Raw genomic sequence first — 22,527 nt, 5'->3', positions numbered from 1 at the left:
GGGTGAGTCTGAAGCATCCCTTTCGACCACAAAATCTGAGAAAAACAGCATGAGAAGGGTAAGAGGAGTGTTTTCACTTTGACCACAGCCCCCCCACCAAGGTCAGTTCAGTGCTGCATTGAGGGGATCCCCTGGGCCTAAAGTTTCTCCTGTGGGAAAAGGGGAGTGCAAGAGGACATGAAGCTTCCCCAGCATTCCAGATACTTCCTGGGAGCGATACCGAGCAGGGTCCTGTGGAGCTCCTGGACACAAAGCTTTTCTGGGCCCCCCATTTCTTTGATGACAATCAATAGCCTTCATCAGCCTCCATGACATTCCTTCAGTTCCAACAGGCAGATTCAGGCAGTTGTTAACTAGGGATGGGAGGGGATACAAGACCAGGGAGAAACAAACAGTCAAGAGAAACAACAGTGCAACCTTGGGGGCAAGGTCCTGGTTCCCTATCAAGGGATACACAAAACAATGTCTTTGAGTTGTTTTGCAGATACCAAAACCCCCTCCAGGTGGGAGAAGTTAAGATTAACAATGGTATGTTGTCCACAAGCATGCAGACCCCAGACCAGCTGGAACCTGAAGGTTGATGATGCTGACTCCTACTCACCCCACCACCAACCCATCAGAAGAATGTCCACATGCTGATCATGCCCTCTTTGAACCATTACTATATAACTTCTCAGTATCCTCTTTAAGTTGGGCCACATAGTTTTTCAAAGCAGTAACCTGCTGTGTCCCCCTGTGCCTGGCAAAGTAATAAAGCTATCCTTTTCTACTTCACCCAAAACTCTGTCTACGAGATTCAATTCGGCACCGGTGTACAGAGAAGCTGAACTTTCGGCAACAGGAGGCCCACTTAAGCGCTCACAGGGATTATCACGGCAATCAGTTAGAGAAGGGGAAAGGGGCTCACAGCAATGAGTGTGCAAATCCTGGCAGACTGCATTCCTGCTAGTGGTTGGGCCTGAGCGGAGATCCCATCCAGCGACTCTGACCATTTGCAGAGCTGAGCCCGTGACCCCAGCTGGTCAGGGAATCTGGCTGGCATTTCTGCCTTATTGGGTCCCCAACCAGAGTGCTATCTTGGTGGAGGACCAAATTCTAGTACTCTCCCTATACAGGGAAGCAAGTCAGCAGCCCCACCCAACTGCTAGGCATAGCCTCCAACCCCACTTAAGCAGGAAGCCTGTCCTGAGATGCTAGGCAGTCACCCAGCACATCCTACAGCCCACCCAAGCAAGGAAGCAAGTCACTGGCCACACCCAACTGCTGAGCATAGCCTCCAACCCCACCCAACAGTGAAGACTGGCCAAAGATGCCAGGCAGTTGCAGGCTGCCATGCAGTACATCCTACGGCCTTCTTAGGAGGAAAGCAAGTTGGTAGCCACACCCAACTGCCAAGACTAGCCTACAGCCAACCTGACCAGGAAGTCTGGCCAGGGATTTAAGGCAGACACACAGCCCATTCTACAGGCCTGCTCAAACAAGGAGCCGAGCCAGAAGCATACTGTTGAACATAGTCTCCAGCCTCACCAGGTTGCCCAGCCAGAGACCCTGGTCAGCTCTAGAGTCCATTCTACAAGCCCATTCAGGCAGAGAGCCAAGCCAGCAGCCTTGCTCAACTGCAGAGCATGACCACTGGTTCTGTCTGACTGAGGAAGCCCAAACAGTGACCCTCAGCAGCTTTGAAGCCTGGCCTGACTGTGTGGAGCCCAGCCTACAGTGCTGTACAGCAGCACATCATAGCCTACAGCCCACCCAGTTGCTAAGCATAGCCTGCAGACTCACCCAATTTTGGGGCAGAGCCTGTGGTCCCAATCTGATCAAGGAGTATGGCCTGAGTTCCCATCTGATCACAAAGTCCTGTGTATGGCTTTGACTGAATGTCGAGTCCAGCCAATGGCACCATCAAACCAGGGGGGCACAGCTTGAGGCTCCACCCAACCATGGATGAATGTGGAGCCCAGCGTGCGGCCCTGCCCATTCCCAGAATGCAACCAGCAGCACTCCCTGAACACCAGGCCAGAGAACATGGCCTGAAACCCTGCCTGAGCAGGTGACTGCAGAGCCCAGCAAATATCCCTGCCTGAACACAGATCCTAGCCAGCAGTTCTGTTTGAATGTGAAGCCCAGCCATGAGGCCTACCCACATTCAGAAAAATGACAGCCCTCTGGCTCCCCAACCTCAGAGCACGTGCAGTAGCCCCATCTAACTAGAGACCCTGAGAGTAAGCATGGCTTGTCCAAGGCTGCTACCAGCTGCCCATCCAGAACCCCAAGCTGAGCTGTCTGGTAAAGGCCTTTCCCTGCTGAAGCAAATCTGTAAAGGCTGTAAAAGAGATCACTTTCTCAAAGGAGCAGATATCCACACAAGGATAGAAAGATCATGAGGAATCAGGTAAACATAACACGATCAAAGGAAACTAATAAAGCTACAATAACTATACCTAAGGAAATGGAGATCTATCAAGTGTTTAACGAAGAATTTAGAATGGCCCTCTTAAAGAAATTCAGAGAACTATGAGAAAACATAGATACACAGCTAATAAAAATTAGGAAAACAGTGCATGTAACAAAATTGTAAATTCAACAAACAAATAGAAACCATAACAAAACAGAAACAACAGGAATCCTAGACCTGAAAAATACAATGACTAAAGAATTCAACAAAAAGCTTCAATAGCAGACCTGACCAAGGAGAAGAAAGAATTAGTGAACCTGAATACAGCTCATTTGAAATTATCCAGTCAGAGGAGCAGAAAGAAAAAGAGTGAAGAAAGACTAAGGGAATTTATGAAATTCCACAAGCAAAACAATCTATGATTATTGGAGTCCTAGAAGGAAAAGAAAAGGAGAAAGGGGAAGAAGGCTTATTTTAAAAATAATTCCCAACTCTGGTGAGTGATCTGAACATCTAAATTCATGAAGCTTATAAGTCCCAAGTAGAAAATCTGATGGAGTTTTAAAAATCTGCAGAATACAAAATCAACATATAAAATTCAATGTATTTCTACATTCTAGGAAAAAACAATGGGAAATTGACATGTCAAAACACATTATTACTTAACCATAGTGTAAGAACCATGAAAAAATGAAATATGACTCAGTAAAAGAGGTATAAAACCTACAAACTGAAAATTATAAACTCTGCTTAGAAATTGACAGGCCAATTCAAAAATTCATATGGAAATGCAAACACCTAAAGCAGTCAAAACAAATCTGAAAAAGACTAAGAAAACTGAAAGACTAACATCATCTGATATCAAGACCTACAGTAAAGTTACAATAATCAAGATGGTGAGCTACTGGCATAAAGATAAACAGAGATCAATGAAACAAAATAGAGTCCAGGAATAGGACCATACATATATGTAAAACTGATTTTTACAAAGTCACAAAGGTAATTCAGTGGAGAAAGGATAGCTTTTACAACAATAAAACTTCTGGAAGAAAAAAAGATATATACCTTTATGATCATCAGTTAGGCAAAGTTTTCTTACATATGACACCAAACGCATGATCCATAAAAGAAAAAATTGATAAATTAGCCTTCACTGAAATTGAAAGCTCTTTATTTAGAGAGACACTCTTAAGACAATGGAAAGACATGACACAGACTGGAAGAAAATATTTGCAAATCCTATATCTGTTAAAGGATTTGTGTCTAAACTATATAAAAGATCCAATCATCAGAACACAACCCAAGCAAAACAAAAATAAAAACAAAAATGGACAAAGAGGGCTTCCCTGGTGGCGCAGTGGTTGAGAGTCCGCCTGCCAATGCAGGGGACATGGGTTTGTGCCCCGGTCTGGGAAGATCCCACATGCCGCAGAGCAGCTGGGCCCGTAAGCCATGGCCGCTGAGCCTGTGCGTCCGGAGCCTGTGCTCCGCAACGGGAGAGGCCATGGCAGTGAGAGGCCCGCGTATCGCAGAAAAAAAAAAAAAAAAAATGGACAGAGAGATTTGAATAGATACTCTGCATACAAAAAAAAATTAGAATAGCAAATAAGCACATTAAAAGATGTTAAACATCATTAGTCATCAGGGAAATGGAAGAAAACTATAGTGTGTGGCTGGCCTGGTTTATTGCTTATATTTAATGTCATGGAATATGAAACAGGGTTTCTTGTAGATAATCCTCATTCCCTATTAAAAATTCGTACATGTTCAGTTTTTCTGACATGATGTACATTTTAAAAATTATCAAATTCTCCTGAATAAGACATTTGAAGAAAATCTTCATTCAAATATGAAGTTGCCCTTCTAATACACAAACATAAGCCCCACTCTTCAGGGAATTCAGCAGATCTGTCCAAAAATATGAAAACCAGTAAATTCCTGCTTTGCAGTCAGAATATGAAAAAACAGTGAATTTGTAGGCTAAGTGTAGTGATTATACAGCTCTCTCAGAGAAATTAAACTTTTGTCATCAGAAATATATTTAATAATTCATTTAAAACAGGTTGCCTTTCTTAAATATCAATACTTTCAATGATTTTGCCATGAACGTTGGAACAGTAAAGATATTAATTTAAGAAAAAGAACCTAGGCACAAATACACAATATTAGGAATCAAAAGAGAATCATAAGCACAGGTAAAGAATTTTAAAACTCATCACAAAATACTATGAATATTTTCAGGCACTTAATTTTAAAATATGGAAGAAATAAATAACTTCCAGAGGCAACTGACTTACCAAAAGAGATTCAAGAAGAAACAGAAATTGAATCAGTAATCAAAAACCTATTTAATTTAAAAAAACTCTAGGATCAGGCGTTTTTATACATGAGTTTCACAAATGCTCATAAGACAGCTATCTGAATTTTTTCCTAGGGAATATAAAGAGATGAAGTTCCAAAATTCCATTACTGAAATTAGTATAAGGTTGATAGAAAAATAGTGTAAAGGTCAAGAAAAGGAAAATTAAAGGCCAATTCAATTAAAAACTTATTTTTAAAATCCTAAGTGATATATTAATAAAGATAGCAATGTTTTAAAAAATACATCATGACTAGACTTTATTCCAAGAATACCTAGTTGATAAGGAATATATAGCGAAAAATCCCTAGTAAAAATCACATTCCATGGATCAAATAATTAGAAGTATTCCTTTTAAAGTTAAGAACAACAGAAAAAATGTCTGCCATCACTGCTCTGTTCACCACTGTGCTGGAAGTCTTAGCCAAGGCGTAAGAAAATGTAAGACTTACAAACAAAGGAAAGGAAGAAACAACTGTTGTTATTCACAGATGATATGGTCTTTAGTGTAGAAAATCCAATATAATCCACAAACTAATTGCATTAAGAGTTCAGGGAAATTTCTAGATACAGTATTAAGATATATAAAAATTAGTTTAACGTTCCTAAACAACAAGAATTACAAAATGTATCTTTTTTAAAAATCACATTTAAAATAGCAATAACAAAGTGATAAAGTACTAAGGAATAAATCTAAACAAATAACAAGATTTGTATGAGAAAAATCATACATTTTCTGAAGAATTAACCATTCCCCAAATTGACTGGATGTAATTCTAACAAAAATTACAAAAGGATTTTTTAATTGAATGACAAGGTGATCCTAAGATTCAAATGAAAGACCAAAATCCTCAAACAGACTAGAAAATTTGCAAAATAATAAACAGGAGGGAGGATCTGCCCAATCAGATAACTAAACATAACATTAGTGTGGTACTGGCATAAGGTCAGATCAATTAATGGAACCAAAGAATAAAGCAACTAGAAACAGATCCCAAAATATATGATGGAGGTTATCATTCTAAATTATTAGGGAAAGATAAAGTAGTCAATAAGTGCTTGCTTAGACAGCTGGCTTCCTACTTGGCAAATGTGAAAATTAAATAAACAGACAATCAAAAATTTTAAATTTTAGAAGAAATTTTATATTCCTCATGACCTTGGAAAAGAGGTGAATTTCTTAAACAAGATTTTAAAAGCCCAAACTATAAAAAGAGAGATTGATAAATCTAACTGCCTTAAATAGGAACAGGAATTTGTATGCAATAAAGTTTATAGGCAACTCACCAATGGAGAGAGGATAATGGAAAGTATCTAAATTGTTACCTAGATTATATAAAGAACTCCTTCAAATCTATAAGAAAAAGACAATCTAATAGAAAAATGTACAAAATATATGAACTAGCAATTCACAGATGAGAACTTTAATGATTAATAATCCTGAGAAGTGATCAACTTTAAAATTTTAGTTGCCAGGATATTCAAATTAAAACAGAGATAGATACCATTTCTTACCTATTAGAATGATAATAATTAAAAGTAAGACATAGGGGACTTCCCTGGTGGTCCAGTGTTAAAGAATCCGCCTTCCAATGCAGGGGACATGGGTTCAATCCCTGTTCGGGAAACTAACATCTCACATGTTGTGGGGCAACTAAGCCCACATGCCACAACTACTGAGCTCATGCGCCTCAACGAGAGAGCTCGTGTGCCGCAAACTACAGAGCCCACACACCCTGGAGCCTGTGCGCCACAACTAGAGAGAGAAAAAAACCCACATGCCACAACTAGCGAGAAGTCCGGGCCACAACAAAGAGCCCACGCCCCAACAAAAAGATCCCACACGCCTCAACAAAGACCCTGCATGCCAAAACTAAGACCTGACGCAGCCAAAAATAAAAAATAGATAAATAAATAAAATAAACAAATATAAAAAAAAAGACATTGAATGTTAGTGAAGATATAGAGAAACTGGAACTCTCATATGCTGTATTAGTTTGCTAGGGTTGCCATAACAAAATACCATAAGCTGGTAGCTTAAACAAAATAAAATTATATTTCCATAGTTATGAAGCTAAAAATCCAAACTCAAAGTGTTGACAGGTCTGGTTTCTTCTGAGGCCCCTCTCGTTGGCTTGCAGGTGGCCAACAGGCAAATGAAAAGATACTCATCACAACTAATTATTAGAGAAGTGCAAATCAAAACTACAATGAGGTATCACCTCACACAGGTCAGAATGGCCATCATCAAGTCTACAAATAATACATGCTGGAGGGTGTGGAGAAAAGGGAACCCTCTTGCACTGTTGGTGGGAATGTAAATTGATATAGCCACTATGGAGAATAGTATGGAGGTTCCTTAAAAAACTAAAAATAGAATTACCATATGAGCCAGCAATCCCACTACTGGGCATATACCCAGAGAAAACCATAATTCAAAAAGACACATGCACCCCAATGTTCATTGCAGCACTATTTACAATCGGTCATGGAAGCAACCTAAATGTCCATTGACAGATGAATGGATAAAGATGTGGTACATATATACAAGGGAATTTTACTCACCCATAAAAAGGAATGAAATAATGCCATTTGCAGCAACATGGATGGACCTAGAGATTCTCATATTAAGTGAAGTAAGTCAGACAGAAAAAGACAAATATATGATACCACGTATACATGGAATCTAAAGCATTATATAAATGAACTTATTTACGAAACAGAAATAGACTCACAGACGTAGAAAACAAACTTATGGTTCCCAAAGGGAAGGTGTGGAGGAGGGGGAGGGGGAGATAAATTGAGAGTTTGGGATTAACATATACACACTACTATATATAAAACAGATAAACAACAAGGACCTACTGTATAGCACAAGGAACTATATTCAATATCTTGTAGTAACATATAATGGAAAAGAATCTGAAAAAGAATATATATATGTAAATGTATGTGTGTGTGTGTGTATATATATATATATATATATACACACATATATAAAACTGAATCTCTTTGCTGTATACTTGAAACTAACACAATTTTTTAAATCAACTATACTAAATTATATATATAATTAAGTTTTTTAAAAAGTAAAAAAAGAATATTGCTATAAAAATATCAAGTAAAATATCTTTTATTTAGAAGAGATTAATCAACATAGCTGTTCATCAACTACCTAAACTTTTAGTCATTACTATAGAGGACTAGAACAGCTAAGATCATTTCACCCAATAAAAACAATTTTTTTAAAAAGCAATCTATAAAGAGACTGTATATTATTGGCATCCTGCCAATTAACTACTAAGACTACCATAAATTTGGACCATTTATAAATATGAACTAAACTGGCTGAAAATTGGCATTACACTGAGTAACTCAGAGACGCTCATTTTTTATTTGTTTTTTTTTTTTTTCAGTTAGAATTTTAAGTGGCCACTCATGGAACTAAAATATTCCCAGCAAAAGCACAAAAAGTAATTACATTTATTCAAATGTCAAGCTTTGCCAAGAGCTTTGTCAAATTAGACAGATGGAAGAGACCTATCAAGAGAAAATATCATTTTATGCAAATGAACTGCTTCCTGTGGTTATACTTATTCATTTTAGCTAGTGTGTAAAAATTCGAAATGGAACCCAAGAAGGCGTAGAAGGGTCAAGCAACAACATCAGTTTTAACAGAATAATCACATGGGAAAATCCGTATTGAAATTCAGCTCTAAGGTACTGTGATATCAACACAAAATAGGTCTCAGGCTCAATCCTCCAAGAAAACCTGTGACCATGTTTATTTTGACAAGTGAAATAAAGTGTAAACCAGATCATTCTTTCATCATCCAGCAGCCAAAAACAGAACAATCTAGAGTGACAGTTGTCCTTGCTCACTTCAAATGTGACAACAGCACCCCTGTTAATGTAATTGCTTATTTATTTGCTTATTCAGTGTACTGCTGAATTTTCTTTAAATTTTATTTACTTAGAGTTTCACTGAAAACATAATACATGAATAGAGGTTTCTTTTTTTTTTTTTATACAGAGGTTCTTGTTTTTTTGTTTTAATTTTTTATTTATTTATTGTGGCTCTGCTGGACCTTCGCTGTGGCACGTGGGCTTTTGTTGCAGTGCGTGGGCTCTTCGTTGTGGCATGTGGGCTCAGTAGTTGTGGCGTGCAGGCTCAGTAGTTGTGGCACATGGGCTCAGTAGTTGTGGTATATGGGAGCTTAGTTCCCTGACCAGGTATCAAACCCAGGCCCCCTGCACTGGGAGCATAGAGTCTTAACTGCTGGACCACCAGGGAAGTCCCCAGAGGTTTGTTTCTTTCTTAAGGTACAACATTGTATACAATGAATAAGTCCAGTCCCCATGGACCCTCAATAGAGGCAAACACTGTTGACAGTGTCTTATGCACTTTTCTAGAAATGTAATATATATGCCTATCTATTAAGAGCTACAAAATATTCACTTCATGGAGACATCATAATCTATTTAACCCTTCCCCTACTGATGGTGATTTAGGTTGTTTTCATAACCACTTATTTGATTCAAGTGCTTGTCTCTCCTCTCTGCTACGTTAAATCTGTGAGGGCACTGTTCTATATCTAGCACCTAAACACATTCTCTGACACACAGTAGTTGCTTCATAAACACTTTTGAACTAACAAACAAATCACTGGCTACCAGAGCCAAGGGGAAAAAGAAGAATGAGGTGGTAAAGGCAAGGAAAAAAACAAAGCTCTTGTCAAGTAGTCAGCTAAAGATCAGAGAGAAGTGAAAAATAAAGCACTCGTAAAACTGAAGTATGAGTAAATGGAAAATCCAATTACTTTGTCAAAAATCTAATTGACACACTTTTTTTAAACTCATGCTTTGCATTAAGAAATGAATACCTTTAAAGGAAGAAAATGCCCAAGATACAGGTTGTAGCAGGAAATTTAAGCATATTATTCTAGGTTTTCTGGGTTGAAATATTATCAAGCTATTCTACTTTTAACACTTAGTGGGTTTTGGAGAAATCTCTACATTTCAACAACATTTCTCAATAGTAAGAGCTAATTTTCTTCATATCCTCAAAAGGGCAAGAGTCTGGTGAGAGTATCTTCTGGGCACTGGATTTACAGCAGATTACTGAATTTTTGCCAGAGCTTATGTACCAAGTAGACCTCTTAAAATAAACTATTATTGTGGGGCTTCCCGGTGCTCCAGTGGTTGGGAGTCCACCTTGCAGTGTGGGGGATGCGGGTTTGATCCCTGGTCGGGGAACTAAGATCCCACATGCTGCGAGGCAGCTGGGCCCACACGCCACAACTGCTGAGCCCTCGCACCTCAACCAGAGAGCCCGCCTGCTGCAGACTACAGAGCCCATGCGCTCTGGAGCCCTTGCGCCACAACGAAGAGCCTGCCTGCTGCAACTAAGACCCGACGTAGCAAAAACCCCGCAAAAAACAGAAAAACAAACAAACAACTATTATTGGAAAGTTCTTCTTACAAATTAAGAAAGCAGTGAATGACTTTATTAAGAAATGGAAAGACCTGGATGGTCTGCCAGTTCACACTACTGCAAATCTTTTAGATTGGCAAGGTTCAAAGGATAAAATGATAACACTGCAACTACTAGTTCAAAACGTGAAGCAGAACCCTTACAACAAAACCTTGCAAAGCACAGAGTATCTCTGGATGTCTGGCCCAGGAATGTAGCCTCAAATTCTTCTAAGCAGATGTCTCCTGTAACACAGTGGTAAGGCCTTTATATGACTCAGGCCCAAACTTGAATAGCTTGCTTATAACCCTATACCAGCCATTTCCTAGCATGAGTAAAAATTTAGAACATCTCAGAAAATACTCATATCAAACTAAGAATATATTAAAATAAATAAAATTAATTTTTTGAAAATACATTTCCCAAAAGGTACTTTTGTCTCCTTTCAAACATACCTTCGACGGCTTCCCTGGTGGCGCAGTGGTTGAGAGTCCGCCTGCCGATGCAGGGGACACGGGTTTGTGCCCCGGTCCGGGAAGATCCCACATGCCGCGGAGCGTCTAGGCCCGTGAGCCATGGCCGCTAAGCCTGTGCGTCCGGAGCCTGTGCTCCGCAATGGGAGAGGCCACAACAGTGAGAGGCCCGCGTACCGCAAAAAAAAACAAACAAACAAAAAAACCCACAAAAAAACATACCTTCGATTTTTAAGAAATGCTTCAAGATAAGGCAGAGTCGAACCACTTAAAAGTATGTGTGGAAAGGAGGAGAAAAACACAAGTAATTCTCAATGAGTTTAGGTTGTTCTCTTTTCTCCTCTCCTCCTCCAACTTCTTTTCAGAAAAATGATTATCTTATTTATATTCCTGATATAGAGTGGACACCATATTCTGAAAACATATATTTTTCTGTTTTTGCTGATGACTGGTTCTGTCTTTGCTTATTTCACATTTATAAGGTGAGAAACTGGGCTCAGGCAAAAATTAAGTTCTTATGCTCAAAGGCTTGTTTTAAAAACATTTTAAAAATTATTAAAATATCTGTAAATTTTTACTAAAATTCTGAATAAATGATGTCTTCAAACAATATTTCAGTCTTTGGAATAGATAAGTGTAGTATTACGGAAACATAACATTATTTTCCTCCACAACTCAATGATGAAAATAAACTCAGTTGAACTAGAGAAATAAGCATAAGACCCCTAACCAAACACTCAATGCTAAATTAGTCTAGATTTAAATAGATGCATACGTATACTCTTTTCTCCAAAAAACTATATATATATATATATATATATATATATATATACATACACACATATATATAGACACATCTAAAAGTAGAAACATGTATACTTATACTCATAATAGAACTCCTTCTATTTTATTTTTTTTTAATATTTATTTATTTATTTAGGCTGCGCCAGGTCTTAGTTGTGGCATGTGGACTCTTAGTTGCAGCATTGTGGACTCTTAGTTGTGGCATGAGGACTTCTTAGTTGCAGCACGTGAAATCTTAAGTTGCATGCATGTGGGATCTAGTTCCCTGACCAGGGATTGAACCCAGGTCCCCGGCACTGGGAGCATGGAGTCTTACCCACTGGGCCACCAGGGAAGTCCCTAGAACTCTTTTAAGTTAAATAAATTGACAGATTGCTAGGACTATAACATTTTTGGGGGTTTATTTGTTTGAGCAGAGAAAGGCTTATTGCAAGTACCAAGCAAGAAGAACAAGTGGCTTGTATTCAAAAACCCTGAACTCCAGGATTATGTTTTTAAAGTAAGGATAGTTCTCATTAGTCCATCTGAATGCTTATCACCAAACTGCTGGTTTCCAAAGGGCTCAATTTTGCAAAGCAAGTTTTGCTGTTGTTGTTTTTTAAATTTATTCCCTACTCTTGTTGTTCTACATCAATAATGAAAATAGTACAGTAATAATAGCTATTATCATATATGGTACTCTCATTATCTTCAAGGTACTATGTTTAGCATTTAAGATAACTATTTCATTTACAGCAACTCAGAACAATCATGAAAAAAGAGGTGTCCTTATACATATGGAAATGGAGGTCCAGAGAGGTTTGTTCAAGGTTCCAAAGCTAATAAGTGGTGTAGCCAGAACTGGAATCCAGGCTTTTTATTATTCTTCCCTCCTGTTAGTTAACAGAATAAATTAAAATACATTAAGAACAAATTCACTGTGAGATGGCATAAGCTGTAAATACCCACTTCAATGTTACCAGGATTTATTTGTCCATATTGGGCAGTGATGCTAGAGCGAATTATCCTCAGCTATTTTAAGATATGTGTAAAAAGTTTCCAGGCCTCCAAAGAAAACTTTCGCCCTTTACTCCAAGCCAAGCCACTCTGGGATATATAACATTCCAATAAGTGTGACTAAATCAGATTAATTCACCACCATCACTGTAAGTGCTGATTAGGGCAGCAGTATAGAGGTTAAAACCACAGGTTTTAGAGGAAGTCAGACCTTGATCAGGGTCCTACTAGCTGTGTGATTCTAAACAAGTTATTTAACTTTTCTAAGCCCCTGTTTCCCTATCTGTACTATGAAAATAACAATAGCACCACAAAGACTCACATTGAAGAAGAAATGCTTCAAAATAGTGGGGGCTCAATAAATGTTACCTATTAACACTTTCACTGTGTTCTACTGTGGAACAGCACAGACTACTATGGAATATCTTTATGGTACATCCCTAAAATTTTATAAAGATTGTAAAGAATATGATGACAGCTTTGCCTTATGAATTAAGGTGCTGAGATAACCAGGATGACTGATCTTTTAAAAATGTAATAGCATTCTAAGTATCAAAGTAAGTGTTTATACAGGACCATGCTCGGAAAACTCAATATACTACAATATAGAAAGTCCTATGAGAGAAATTTTCACAAATTTTAAGCTATGATTTATTTTTTAAAAAGAATCTCTTAAGTCATCAAAGAATCGTGTAGTTTCTTATCTGGTTTCTTATTATGCTATCTTGGAGATGTTAGCTGAAAACTATTAAAAGGATAAATAAGATTTAGTAACTTCCCTAGCTATTCTGCACACCCCCACTATAGTCTCCTAGGAAAATCCGAAGGAAAATGAAAATGAAAGAAGGGTGGCTTTTAAAAATTTCAGTCACATTAAAATAGCTTATCACATAAAGAAAGGAATACAATCCTTCTCCAGAAACCAGTCTTCATAGAGGCTGTAAATGAATTAAAATCTTTGGAAAGAATTCTATATAAATGATACGCCAATACCGAGAATTCTAACTGAACACTGCTGTTGTCAAAGCAATGATTAATAAGTACATTTAATCTTTATGCATACTCACAACCAAGTAAAAACTGTGGTTTTTATTATATAGTAGATCTATAGTTAAAATCATACTACATCCAGTTTGCATATGCATTTGCATGGGATCATCTCTGTGTATGTTTATTTAACTCAGTTAAAGAAATAATCATTCCAAAAGGGCAAAAAAAAAAAAAAAAAGTCAACAGAATCTAAATGGGACACAAATTAATTTCAATTCTACTGACAAAGATTAGATTCCAGATCAGCAATTAGTCAATTCATTTTACAAACTTCTTTTCCATTGTTATTAGGTAAGTTTATATTTTCTAGCCCAGATGATATTACAGTATACTGATACTTCAAGAAACACAGAAGGGCAAAGTAATTACGTTGTTTGAAAAACAAAAAGCATTTTTACAAACAATAACCTCTTATCATTGCTAAAGAATTTCTGGAAGACTCAGTGAAGATATGCTACAGTATCATGTGAAAGGTAATATAATTGTAAATATTATCTGTTGCTTTGAAAGAAAAAGGAAGGGAGGTGGAGAATACCCAATACATCCACAAATAATAATTCTCTACTCAGAGAGCAGCTACCATGTCATATTCAATTCCATGAACATGGCATGGCCCAGCCCAAGTGCTGACATATAGTAAATGCTCAAGAAGTGCCTATCAAATGAATGATGCATTAAAGAAGGACTAGAGATAGTTTCCCAAGAAGTAAAAGAGAGGAATATTTTCCACAAAAGATAGAAATACATGAAATGCATTATTCCCAGTGCTGATAAACCCACGCAAGTTCAAACAAAATTGCAGTAAATCATTGGATAGTAGATCCACAAGGATTATTTTAGGGGAAAAGGTGATTAAGCATGCCTGCAAATTTTTAAGGTTGTATCCTGGAGGATATACTGTCCTATAACAAATTGCAATGTCCATTAGTATCATTATTAGATAGAACTAAGCTATCTGCATGAAAGAATGACATTCCTTAAACGCAAGTCCATCCTCTGGTAGAGTCCTCTTTTGCTTTCCACCAAAGGTTGAAGTTTGAAGGACCCTTTATGTCTTTGATAATCAAGGAAGACCTCACCACTTGTGTATTCATTCTCTAAGAGAACACAATCACATCCCCTATAAGAAGCCATTGCTAAAATAAATAGGAAAAAAAAATAGGTCATAGGTCACACCCCTCCCCCCACCAAACCTGATCGTTCTTTTGTCCATAAATTATATATGTATACTTGATTTCAAGTCACACTCACACAATCATTTTTTGTGAACTACTTTCCAGCAGAGAAACAATGATGACACAAAACCAAAGTGAAAAATCCTCATATGTATCCAAAGGCATTCAGTGCCTGTTTTAAAAATGGAGCTGGCAAAAAACCAATTGCACATACGGCTGCAAATGCACAAAGCTGCAGAAAAGCTTTCATAATTAATCCCTCAGTTAATAAGCAACTGGGAACTTCCTGAAGAACTAGGAGGTGAGATCTAGAAGCAATGATCTTAGTTTATTCCCAGTTAAAAAAATTTTTTTATTGTCTTGCAATAGATTTTACACCTTTCTATTCACAACCAAGTCATGCAAAGAACTGTTTTCATCAATCTGTGACTTGCTTGCACTGTTAACCGTATCTGTAAAGTGCAATGCTACTAGATTATACATCACGCACACGCACACATACCACAAAAGCCTGCTCTAAAAATACACATTTTTCTTGGTTACACACCAGAAGAGTTTAAGAGAAAGGCAACAACTAATTTTCAGCTGAGATATTAAAGGTGGGGCCCACTTCATAAAGCGTTCTAGCCTCAAACTACACTACCTGAGAGATTAAGACCAAGGTAGCGATTCTCCTCAGCTTCCCCTCCTGTCACCAATGAAAAAATGATCACTGGTTTGCAAGAGCACAATCATAACAGCACTACCAAACCTTTACTAACTTAACAGTCTTTCATCCAGCAGTATCAGGCTGCTTTGCCAATGCTAAGGAAACGATACAAAACCCCAGTGAGGTAGACATTATCAACAACTGAGGCTTAATCCTTTCAAAGAAAGACTTGGGTTTTTCTTATATACCATCTTGCCTTGTCAGAACAAGGAAGTTAAAGTTAAAAGATATAATGTATTTTAAGCTTTCAGAAGTAGAATCTTACGCCACTTTCATGTTCTAAAATACTTCACAGTCTAAACCTGAACTAAATATCAACATTTTTTATTTGCCTTTCATCAAAGACGGTGACAAGTGATAGGCCACAGGCTACTAATATCAAGTTCAAAGATAAATTTGAATTTCTTCATACTGAAATGGGAAAATTTTAAACTAATACCACACTCACTTAAGTAACAAATGTATTCACACAACTATTCTTATGAGGGAACAATTCATCATATGCCCCAAGACTAGGCTTTGTTTCCAAAGTACCAACAAAGTACTTCCTGTTTTCCTCCATTATTATACAACACTATGTGTTAAATACGTGTGTGTTAACAAAACATAGATAAAATAACCCAAGCTTGCAGGATATAACATTTTCCTAAGTCAACACAGAAATGCTTTTGTTTGTTTTTCCCCTCCAATGAAATTACAAATGTGTAAAATTCTCAAAATATGGCACTAACACCACTTCTCCCCACAGAGATTTTTGTCAAAGCAGATGGAGTGGCAGAAGGGGGTGAAAGATTACTATCCTTTGCCCTCAGGCATATAATTACAGCCTGAAGTATGAGATCTATTTCCAAAGAACACCAGGAGCCTAGGAAAACAATGTCTCATGTAGGATTTCACTGAAGTACTGAACCCATGTAACTATACATGGTAGCATCTTGAAACCTTTTGTCCGGAGAAAAAATTACAGGTTTTTACTATAAAACCGACTTCACAAAAGGACTGTCGTTCTCCCATATGCCTAATACATTCTGAACACTAATCTACATTTAGGAAATAGACAAGTGACACACTGGGTGCCATGATGCTGCCATCTAGGCAATGAAACCTTTTCCGTTATTAGTATTCCCCATTGTTTGCTAAAGAGGAGAGAGAGAGACATTTCAAGGGATTTTCCCAATGGTATCTATTTTTTGACCCCATGATGCAAAGATATAAGAACAATTCTACGGCTAAGTCAAGGTGTTCAGATTTCAGCAAAAGCACAAACTCTGCCCCTTTCCTGTCTCTTTATATCCCATGTGACAAATGAACTGGCTTTGTTGGGTTGAAAACACTCACTGCAAAGTCATTTCAAATTCCAGAGTCTTAGAATTAATGTTTTTCATGGTTTAAGTGACTATTAAAATAACAAATTTTCTGCCCATGAACTCATGGTCAACAAGTGATTTTTATTTTTACGCAATCATAAAGGAAAAAATGTGAACTTATAGGGACAAAATCAAGCAGGCAGAGCTCTCAAACACCAAACACACAGCTAAAGCAGATTAATCCGACCAGTGAGGTAATCCACTGGTGTGTCATGTATTTGTTTCTTTCCTCACAGAGAGGGAGGATATCTCTGAGTGGATGCACAAGAAAGTGGTACAGGCAACTGCCTGTGGGAGGGGGAACTGAGGGGTTGGAGGGTGGGTTGGTGCAGGAAATTGTCACTGTATACCCTTTTGTAGTATTTGAATGTTTTACCATGTCTATGAATCATCTTTTAAAAAACTGGAATCTCATGTCAAATATTATTGAAGTAAGTTACATATACCTTTATTACTGTGAGAGGAAGGGAAAGAAATGAGAGGAAAGGTCTTCATACTGAATGACTGATGGTGAACAACTTTGAGTCAATACGTTTAACAAGGTCCTTGACAAACAAAGGGTGAGTATCAAAGCAAAGATCTGGGAAGTGCCATGGTGTTCTCTGTAGAATTTTAAGTCTCTGTGCCAAATTCTTATTTTCAAGCTTGTATAGACTCACCGTTCCTTGTTTCTTCTATGTGCATCCAGTTATATAATGCTATTAATAGACTCTGATATTGCAAGAAGTTTCTAATGAAATCAGGACTCTTTTTCTAAACGATGTTCCACCATAAATAAACTCACCCAGATAATCTGTAAGAACAAGGAAGTAGTAACCATTGGTAGATTTTACGACCCTTTTTCCCTGGCAAACACTCACTACTTAAAATTGCCTGTCTTCTGCATATCATTGAAGAAAAAAACCAAAACTGAGGAGGGAGGAGGGGAAAAAGGAAAACAGTGAAAGAGGGGCTGGAGAAAGAAAAGAGAAGCAGGGAAAGAAAGGAGAGAAGAAAGAAAATCTGATAATACGATCTCTGCAGGACTAAGAATCACTGTTCAATCAAAAGACAATTGTTAGTGCTTCTTACATGCCAGGTACTTAAGGACACAAACATGAATCAGAAACATCTACTAGCCTCAGGGAGTTCACAACCTGGTGGAAGAGTCAGACACAAATGCTGACATATGAATTACATTACACCATAACAGTTATAACTTTGTATATAAGAGTTTGGACTACAGCAAGAAGAGACAACGTCTGGTGTAGCTAAGGACTTAAAAGGGCATCCTGAAAATTAAGGAAGAGTTTGTTGGATGATGAAGGAAGGGAAAGCTATCTGAAGCAGAAGGAAGAGCATGAGGAAATGAACAGCAGTATGAAAGAGCACACTGTATTCAGGAAATGTGGATATAATTTTATATGGCTGGAGCGTATGGCACATAGGAGAATAGAAAGTAAAAGTGAAAAGGAAGGTTTTATGGTAGAAAAAGGAACAGTGGGAAATTAAGCTAAACGAGCTACTAGGGTCAGTTTTCTTAAACCATAGAAGAATATTTGTTTTAAAAGTAAATTAATTGTATAAATATTCACTGGGGCAAAGGTTGGTGTTAGTATTTTAAAGAAAAAAACAATTCTTTTCAGAACACAAATACAGTAATTATTGATGTATAAATGGATGGTACTATATATCAGGTCCAGTGGGCTCTCTAATTAGAAATAGTTTGTTAGACTCATTTTGGTTTACATGAACTCAAAAGCAGTACAGCTGTATTTATCTTCAAATGTTATATAACTCCCAGTTGTCATTAATTCAGATTGATTACTTTCCCCTCAAACAAGCAAATCAGTAATGTTACCACACAACTAATACATGGGTACATTTGCTTTTATAAAATCAGGCATGCATACACAAAGTAATTCTGAAAATCTAAGCCCCAGTAATGTTTATATTTAGCAATATTTTAACAGTCCAAGAATGCATGAGATTCAACGTTAGGACTGTACTGTCATCTTTTACGCCTAATTTGTAAAAGCTTCTAAATGTTACCTAAACTATATAATTTTATTCACAAAATAGTAATAGCACATGTACTAAAATAGGTAAGTTTGCCTTAATAAGTAATTTCAGCCTATTATGTACAGACACATACACACACACAGATGTGCAATGCACACACACAGGGCCTATTATTTGTTCTCCTTGTGATACAGTGTGGCTCTATACACCACTACCCTAAAAATATCTCAATTCCATCTATTATTACTTGTATAAGAGAGGGAAAAGAGCAGTAGAAAAAGAATCAGAAGACTCGGACTCTTGTCCTAGTTATAAAACAAACTAAATATTTGACTTACATCATTTCTGGGCCTCATTTTAAAAAAATCTGTTAGTCATAACTTTTTCCTAAATAAATACGTACTTTAATAATTTTTGTAAAAGTTATTACATACTCTTTGAAAGAATTAATGTGACTTAAAAGGAAGTACGAAGAGAGAAACCTCAAATAAATACTACCACATAGAAAGTTAAAATAAGTTAACTTTTACATTAAGATAATTCTAGCATTTTAATGCCTACATCAAAATAGATCTGAAAGCTTTTATAAAAGTTGGATTTGTGCTTTTAAAATATAATACACTTAATCTTACCTGAATTTAATAGAAACATGTCAGTGAAAATTCATGAATTTCTCAATTTCAAATGGATATTTTCTAAAAGATCTAAGGTTAAAAAAATGTGAAAATATTAATAGACTGGAGTAGTGTCTTTATAAGTACATTTAAAAATTTAGATATTATTAACTAAAACACGAGAATACTCTTATGTACCCTCAACTCAAAATTTTGTTGGCATGTTATTTTCCACACTGTCAAACTTTATAACAAATATATCAGATTCCATAATCATAAATTGTATAAATGTCTTGTATTTCATATTAAATAGAGTCACTGCCAATTTTGTTACCAATTTGTTTTACCTTTTAATTGGCTGTATTTCATAATTAAGTGATTTTTTTTTTTTTTTCAAAAAGGACTCATGGGTACTTGGGAGTGTCTGCCTGCTGAATTTATACTTACTTGAATGGTATCTTGGCTAGGAACAATATTTCTTGATCACAGTTTCTTTATTTCAGAAGTATATAGCTATTGTTACACTGATCTCCAGCACTGACTGTTCCTGAGAAGACGTTTACTAAGAGCTTCATTCAACCTTCCTCCTTTGATAGTCTTTCTGAAAACCTGGAGAAATATCAAAGTTCTATCATTTAACCTAGGTATGCCAAGCAATCAAAATCACTAGGACTCAAAATATTATTTTGACTTGAGGACTCAATTGTTAACTCTTTTCAAGAAAACTTTATTATATCTTTGAATAATTTTTCTCTTCCACATTTTCCATTCTCTACTTCATGCAAGTATCTTAATGCTGGATCTTTGCTGGTACTCCATATCTATTACATTCTGTTTTAATTCCTTGCTTTTTCATCTTCATTCTCTGTGATATGTCAAGCTTTTCTTCAATGTCAGTAATTTAATATTTAGCTACTATTTCTATCCCTTGCTATTTCCACTTTATTGTTTCAGTAATTATATTTTAAGGTACCATATAGCATGTATCTTTCTGAGGCAAGGCAGTCTGACTTCCATATGCTGAGTCCTGCCAGCTCTGAGGAAATCAGAAGCTGTTATTTCCAAAGGAAACTATGATAACTAGACATGCCACTCCTCAGCCTTCATTGTTACATAACAACTTTTTAAAATCCCTTTAATAATATTTACTCTCCTATTTTGGCTCCTTGTATCAAGTTTTAATAAAAACTACAAGTAATCATACCTCTGTCAAAAGGGGAACAGCTTAAAATATCCATATTTTTATAAGTGCATGTTAATGTTATTTCCTGTTACTTCCTATTATATATAGCTAGAACCTAACCCTGGCTATCATTTCAAATCAATCATTATTCATGCTAGGAAACCATAAAATTGAGAAAGAGAGAAGGAAAAAGACAGAGATAGAGAGAATATCCTAAGAGTTGATGTGGGAGGGAAATGAGATAGAAGTGTTTTAAAATAAAGTAAATAAGAAATATATGAACAAGTAGGAATATTTATTAAAATAATTAAATATTTAGTTTACATATATCCTCAAATTGCAATACATTACTACAGCCAATGGTGACATTATAAGGTCTAAAAGAACAAAGTTGTCTTGAAGTTCAGAAGCTTGGGTTCTAGTCTGGGTGCAGTCATGCACCTTGGGGGAAATATTCAGTAAGCCAACCAATATTCCATCTCTTCAGCTGCAAAAATGAAAGAGTTAAGAGAGATAACCTTTAAAGTCCTTTTCAGTTCTCAAATTCTATGAACAAGTAACTAATGTATGGTACAAGGTATGGTAGCCAGCCTACAAAATGGCCCCAATGAGCGTCACCTCCTGGTGTGCACTCTCTTGTAGAGTCATTTATAAAGTAAAAAAAACAGTCATCAACTGGAAGTACAGACCATGGTCTTATAAAGTTTTTAAACATCATTAATAACCTTAGCAGTTAAAGTCAAAGAAACATCTCCAGGCCTACTCTTTCCTAGTGATGGAATATTTGGAGAGGAGAAGGGTAGAATTCAGTAAAGAGAAGAGAGGCAAAATGGCAACCTATATGGCATGCACTTTAAACACCCATCTTCCTACAGCTACCATCAATTCTTGTCAATTTTTACACTTTGACATAAAGATACATATATATATTTTTCTAAAAGTCCAAATACCATTTACAGAAAATGTCAGGGTGCTTCCCAAATAAATTAATCTCAAGAATTTTACCTTGAAGCAGTTTGGATTCAACAAAAGAAAAATAAAGAACAGGCAGAACAATCAGTGAAGAAAAAAAAAGAAACATATTAATCCTTACAGTGAATTTCTCTAGAATATTTTGGTATTAGAATTCTAAATAAATGCATTCCTAAGAACATATTGAAAAGTTACTCTGAAGGAGGCACTAGGTTTAATACTATAGAGTATAGAAAGATGAATGAAACAGCCCCTGCTTTCAAGGTAGTTACAAAGGAAGAAAGGGGTTAAGATAAAACAAATCCATAAATGTTTTTAATACAATGTCTAGTAAAATACTATGAGAGATAATATGAGACTGATTTTATGCTAGAAGGAACTGAGGAAAGGCTTTGGAGGAAGCTGACTGGACAAGAGCCTTGAAAAGTGGACAGGATTTCAGTGGACAGAAAGAATTCTCAGGGCAGCGGAGAAGAGTATGAATGTATGGACATTTAGACATGCACAGATGCATTGAATATATACAGAAACTGCATTCTCTTGAGGCTTGAACCTTGAAAGCAAAATGCACTTTTTAATTTGCTTGGTTCTCTAAATAGAGAAGTTTAAAACATTTAAATTAAGTCTGTTATATCTTTGCACATTAATATAACCCATAATTCAATTCAGCATATGCTTGCTTGTTTTCACTTACTAGACTAGTAATAATTGTTCATCTAGGGCTTCCCTGGTGGCGCAGTTGTTGAGAGTCCGCCTGCCGATGCAGGGGACACGGGTTCGTGCCCCGGTCCAGGAAGATCCCACATGCCGCGGAGCAGCTGGGCCCGTGAGCCATGGCCGCTGAGCCTGCGCGTCCGGAGCCTGTGCTCCGCATCGGGAGAGGCCACAACAGTGAGAGGCCCGCGTACCGCAAAAAAAAAAAAAAAAAAAAAAAATGGTTCATCTAACTTAAGATT

The 22,527-nt window shown here is 36.8% G+C and overlaps 1 protein-coding gene and 1 long non-coding RNA gene across 6 annotated transcripts in view; both read right to left on the bottom strand.

Annotated features, from left to right (window-relative positions):
• Positions 1–22,527, bottom strand: part of FUT8 (fucosyltransferase 8) — a 317,460-nt gene that overhangs the window by 116,106 nt on the left and 178,827 nt on the right. The window contains exon 1 of one of the 5 annotated variants that reach the window (XM_029238550.1): positions 22,266–22,473. The exons of the other annotated variants lie outside the window; for them this stretch is intronic. The gene's annotated coding sequence lies outside the window, so the exon portion shown is untranslated. Of the gene's footprint in view, positions 1–22,265; positions 22,474–22,527 lie in introns of those variants that run through there. 5 annotated transcript variants of the gene reach the window in all.
• LOC114904513 lies at positions 17,466–20,573 on the bottom strand. The gene is made up of 3 exons (XR_003795971.1): positions 19,864–20,573; positions 19,435–19,506; positions 17,466–17,594 (listed from the first exon to the last, which is right to left on the bottom strand). It is a non-coding gene; the product is annotated as an uncharacterized LOC114904513 (long non-coding RNA).

The sequence above is a fragment of the Monodon monoceros genome, unplaced genomic scaffold (assembly GCF_005190385.1).
Source record: "Monodon monoceros isolate NGI ecotype Baffin Bay Population unplaced genomic scaffold, NGI_Narwhal_1 Super_Scaffold_21, whole genome shotgun sequence".
Taxonomy (NCBI): Eukaryota; Metazoa; Chordata; class Mammalia; order Artiodactyla; family Monodontidae; genus Monodon; species Monodon monoceros.
The sequence above is the reverse complement of the archived record's forward strand: the minus strand, read 5'-3'. Positions and strand labels throughout refer to the sequence as shown.